The sequence below is a fragment of the Macaca nemestrina genome, chromosome 10 (genome assembly GCF_043159975.1).
Source record: "Macaca nemestrina isolate mMacNem1 chromosome 10, mMacNem.hap1, whole genome shotgun sequence".
NCBI classification, from domain to species: Eukaryota; Metazoa; Chordata; class Mammalia; order Primates; family Cercopithecidae; genus Macaca; species Macaca nemestrina.
In genome coordinates, this window is record NC_092134.1 from 119532123 (window position 1) to 119538164 (window position 6042).

Below are 6042 nucleotides of genomic sequence, written 5' to 3' on the forward strand. Positions count from 1 at the left end.
TTTTCCATAGTGGCTGTACTAGTTTACATTCCCACCAGCAGTGTAGCAATGTTCCCTGATAGCCACATCCATGCCAACATCTACTGTTTCTTGATTTTTTTATTATGGCCATTCCCCTGAGAGTAAAGTGATATCGCATTGTGATTTTGATTTGCAATTCCCTGATCATGAGTGATGTTGAGCATTTTTTCATATGTTTATTGGCCATTTGTATATCTTCTTTTGAGAATTGTCTATTCATGTCCTTAGCCCACTTTTTGATGGGATTGTTTGTTTTTTTCTTACTGATTTGTTTGAGTTTGTTGTAGATTTTGGATATTAGTCCTTTGTCAGACGTATAGATTGTGAAGATTTTCTCCCACTCAGTGGATTGTCTGTCTACTCTGCTGACTGTTCCTTTTGCCAGGTAAAAGCTCTTTAATTAGGTGCCAGCTATTTATCTTTGTTTTTATTGCATTTGCTTTTGGGTTTTTGGTCATGAAATCCTTGCCTAAGCCAATAGCTAGAAGAGTTTTTCCAGTGTTATCTTCTAGAATTTTTACAGTTTCAGGTCTTAGGTTTAAGTCCTTAATCCATCTTAAGTTGATTTTTGTATGAGGTGAGAGATGAGGATCCAGTTTCATTCTCCTACATGTGGCTAGCCAATTATTCCAGCACCATTTGTTGAAAAGGGTGTCCTGTCCCCACTTTATAGTTTTGTTTGCTTTGTCGAAGATCAGTTGGCTGTAAGTATTTGGGTTTATTTCTGGGTTCTCTACTCAGTTCCATTGGTCTATCTGCCTATTTTTATACCAGCGCCACACTCTTTTAGTGACTGTGGTCTCATAGTATAGTTTGAAATCAGGTAGTGTGATGCCTCCAGACTTGTTCTTTTTGATTAGTCTTGCTTTGGCTATGCAGGCTCTTTTTTGGTTCCATATGGATTTTAGAATTATTTTTTCTAACTCTGTGAAGAATGGTGGTGGTATTTTGATGGGGATTGCATTTAATTTGTGGATTGCTTTGGCAGAATGGTCATTTTTACAATATTGATTCTACCCATCCATGAGCATGGGATACATTTCCATTTGTTTATGTCGGCTGTGATTTCTTTCAGCGATATTTTGTAGTTTTTCTTGTAGAGGTCTTTTGACTCCTCTTTTAAGTATATTCCTATTTTATTTGTGGCTACTGTAAAAGGGGTTGAGTTCTTGATTTGATTCTCTGCTTGGTTGCTGTTGTTGTGTAGAAGAGCTATTGATTTGCATACATTAATCTTGTATCTGGTAACTTTATTGAATGCCTTTATCAGTTCTAGGAGCTTTCTGGAAGAGTCCTTGGGGTTTTCAAGGTAAACGATCATATCATCAGCAAACGGGGACAGTTTGACTTTCCTCTTTACTGATTTGGATGCCCTTTATTTATTTGTCTGATTTCTCTGGCTAGGACTTCCAATACTATGTTGAAGAGGAGTGGTGAGAGTGGGCATCCTTGTCTCATTCCTGTTCTCAGAGGGAATGCTTGCAATTTTTCCCCATTCAGTATTATGTTGATTGTGGGTTTGTCATAGATGGATTTTATTACATTAAGGCATGTCCCTTGTATGTTGATTTTGCTGAGAATTTTAATCATAAAGGGATGCTGAATTTTATCTAATGCTTTTTCTGCATCTATTGAGATGATCATGTGATTTTTGTTTTTACTTCTGTTTAGGTGGTGTATCATATTTATTGACTTGTGTATGTTAAACCATCCCTGCATCCCTGGTATGAAACCCAATTGATCATGGTGGATTATCTTTTTTGATATGTTGTTGGATTTTGTTAGGTCGTATTTTATTAAGGATTTTAGCATCTAACTTCATCAAGGATAACGGTCTGTAGTTTTATTTTGTAGTTGTATCCTTTCCTGGTTTTGGTATTAGGGTGGTGCTGGCTTCATAGAATGAATTAGGGAGGGTTCCTTCTTTATCTTGTGGAATAGTGTCAAAAGGATTGGTACAAATTCTCCTTTGAATGTCTGATAGAATTCTGCTGTGAATCCATCTGGTCCTGGATTTTTTTTGTTGGTAATTTTTAAATTACCGTTTCAATCTCACTGCTTGTTATTGGTCTGCTCAGGGTATCTAATTCTTCCTGCTTTAAGCTAGGAGAGTTGTATTTTTTCAGGAATTTATCCATCTCTTCTAGGTTTTCTAGTTTATGTGTGTAAAGTTGTTCATAGTAGCCTTGAATGATCTTTTGTATTTCAGTGGCGTCAGTGGTGTCAGTTGTAATGTCTCCTGTTTCGTTTCTTAGTGAGGTTATTTGAATTTTCTCTCTTGTTTTTTTGGTTAATCTTGCTAATGGTCTATCAATTTTATTTATCTTTTCAAAGAACCAGCTTTTTGTTTCATTTATTGTTTGTATTTTTTGTTTGTTTCAGTTTCACTTGGTTCTGCTCTGATCTTGGTTATTTCCTTTATTCTGCTGGGTTTGGGTTTGGTTTGTTCTTGTTTCTCTAGTTCCTTGAGGCGTGACCTTAGACTGTCTGTTTGTGCTCTTTCAGACATTTTGAGGTAGGCATTTAGGGCTAGGAACCTCTTATCACTGCCTTAACTGTATCCCAGAGGTTTTGATAGGTTGCATCATTTTTGTCATTCAGTTTGAAGCATTTTTTAATTTCCATCTTGATTTCGTTTTTGACCCAATGCTCATTCAGGAGCAGGTTATTTAATTTCCATGTATTTGTGTGGTTTTGAAGGTTCCTTCTGGACTTGATTTCCAGTTTTATTCCACTGTAGTCTAAGAGAGTACTTGATATAATTCAATTTTCTGAAATTTATTGAGGCTCATTTTATGGCCTATCATGTGGTCTATCTTGGAGAAAGTTCCATGTGCTGTTGAATAAAATGTGTGTTCTGAGGTTGTTGGATGAAATGTTCTGTATATACCTGTTAAGTCCATTTGTTCCATGGTATAGTTTAAATCCTTTGTTTCTTTGTGAACTGTCTGTCTTGATGACCTGTCTAGTGCTGTCAATGAAGTATTGAAGTCCCCCACTATTATTTTGTTGCTATTTATCTCATTTCTTAGGTCTATTAGTAATTGTTTCATAAATTTGGGATCTCAGGTGTTCGATGCATATATGTTTAGTATTGTGATATTTTCCTGTTGGACAAGGCCTTTTATCAATATATAGTGTTCCTCTTTGTCTCCTTTAACCGCTGTTGCTTTAAAGTTTGTTTTATCTGATATAAGAATAGCTACCCCTGCTTCCTTTTGGTGTCTATTTGCATGAAATGCCTTTTCCCACCCCTTTACTTTAAGTTTATGTGAGTCCTTATCTGTTAGGTGAGTTTTTTGAAGGCAGCACATGGTTGGTTGGTGAGTTCTTTTCCATTGGTTCTGTATCTTTTAAGTGGAGCACTTAGGCATTTACATTCAATGTTAATATTGAAATGTTACTTACCATTGCATTGATCGTGCTCTTTGTTGCCTATGTACTTTGTTTTGTTTGCTGTTTTTGCTTTTTTAACTTATACTTTTGTTTTATAGGTCCTGTGTGATTTATGCTTTAAAGAGGTTCTGTTTTGATGTTTTTCTAGGATTTGTTTCGGGATTTAGAGCTCCTTTTAGCAGCTCTTACAGTGTTTGCTTGGTAATGGCAAATTCAGCATTTGTTTATCTGAAAATGACTGTATCTTTCCTTCATATCATGCTTAGTTTCACTGGATTTAAAGTTTTTGGCTGATAATTGTTTCTTTTGAGTAGGCTGAAGATAGGGCCTCAATCCCTTCTAGCTTGTAGGGTTTCTGATGAGAAATCTGCTGTTAATCTGATAAGTTTTCCTCCATAGGTTACCTAGTGCTTCTGTCTTACAGCTCTTAAGATTCTTTCCTTCATCTTAACTTTGTATAACCTGATGACAATGTGCCTAGGTGAAGATCTTTTTGCGGTGAATTTCCCAGGTGTTCTTTGTGCTTCTTGTATTTGCATGTCTAGGTTTTTAGCAAGGCTGGGGAAGTTTTCCTTAATGATTCCCCCAAATACTGTTTTCCAAGCTTTTAGAATTGTCTTCTTCCTGAGGAACACGGATTATTCTTAGGTTTTGTCATTTAACACAATCCCAGATTTCTTGGAGGCTTTGTTCGTATTTTCTAATTCTTTTTTCTTTGTCTTTGTTGAAGTGGGTTAATTTGAAGACCTTGTCTTCGAGCTCTGAATTTTTTTCCCACATGTTCAATTCTATTACCAAGACTTTCCAGAGCATTTTGCATTCCTAAAGTGTGTCCAAAGTTTCCTGAATTTTTGATTTTTTCTTTAAGTTACCTATCTCCTTGAATATTTCTCCCTCCACTTCTTGTGTCATTTTTTGGATTTCATTGCATTGGCCTTCACCTTTCTCTGGCCCCTCCCTGATTACCTCAATAACTAACATCCTGAATTGTTTTTCAGATAAATAAGGGATTTCTTCTTGGTTTGGATCTACTGCTGGTGAACTATTGTGATTTTGGTGAACTAGTGTGATTTGGGGGCGGGGGGGTGGCATTGGTGAGCCTTGTTTTGTCACATTACCAGGATTGGTTTTCTGGCTCCTTCTCATATGGGTAGGTTCTGTCAGAGTCTAGGGCTGAAAGATGTTGTTTGGATTTTTTGTCCCATGGAGTGTTCCACTGATGTAGTACTCTTCCGCTTTTCCTGTGGTTGTGGCTCCCTGTGAGGTGAACTGCAGTGATTGTTGTCTCTCTTCTGGGTCTAGGCACCCAGAGAGTCTACCCAGCTCTAGGCTGGTACTAGGGGTTGTCTGCACAGAGTCCTGTGATGTGAACCATCTACGGGTCTCTCAGCCATGGATACCAGTGCCTGTTCCAGTGGAGATGGCAGAGGGTGCAATGTACTCTGTGAGTGTCCTTAGCTTTGGTGGTTTAATGCTCTATTTTTGTGCTGGTTAGCCTCCTGCCAGGAATTGGCACTTTCCAGAAAGCATCAACTGTAGTAGTGTGGAGAGGTACTGGTGATGGGCGGGGCCCTAGAATTCCCAAGATTATATGCCCTTTGTCTTCCACTACCAGGGTGGGTAGGGAAGGACCATCAGGTGGGGGCGGGGCTAGGTGTGTCTGAGCTCAGACTCTCCTTGGATGGGTCTTGCTGTGGCTGCTGTGGGGCATGGGGGTGAGATTCCCAGATCACTGGAGTTGCGTACATAGGAGGATTATGGCTGCCTCTGTTGAGTCATGCAGCTTGTCAGAGAAGTGGGGGAAAGCCAGCAGTCACAGACCTCACCCAGCTCTCACAGAAACCAAAGGGCCAGTCTCACTCCCGCTGTGCCTACCGCAACAGTCCTGAGTCTGTTTCCAGGCGGAGGGTGAGATGGGCTTGAAAACTTGCCCAAGGCTTTCTGTCTCCTAGCTGTGAAAGAAAAGGGCTTTAGTTCTTCCCCTGCCTGTGAAGTCTACAAGCCAGATTTGCACCCACCCCCAAGTTCTGGCCAGGAGGTTTCTCACCCCATTCAAATTGTTACAAAGTTCAGCCAGAGAATTCCTTCTCCCTGTGGAGTTTTACCCTCTGCTCTTCTGGCCACCCTCCTGATGGATCCCTGTGGTGCCAGGCAGGAATGGGCTGCTTGGGGACCCAGTGAGCTCCCAGGGCCTTTCAGCTGCTTTCTCTACCCCTGTATTTTGCTTGGCTCCGCTCTCTAACTTGACTCAGCTCCAGGTAAAGTTGGAAACTTCTCCCACAAACAGACCTTCAGCTTCTTCAGTGGGGGTGTGTGTTCAGGAGAGGAGGGTCTCCCTTTCCAACTTCCACAGTTGGGGCACTCACAGTATTTAGGGTGTCTCCCGGGTCCTGCAGGAGCAATCTGCTTCCTTCAGAGGGTCTGTGGGTCCTCGCAGGATTGCTGGTTTGTTCTTGCAGCTGATCTGGAGCTAAAATTCACAATGCAAGTCTCTGTACGCTGCTCTCTCCAGAGCTGCAATCCAGTCCATCCTCCCATCTGCCATGATCCCTACATGCTAAAATTTATTAATCTTTTAAGTATTTAATTTTGTATGTCTGTTGGCTTCTGTTTTAACAAATTCTT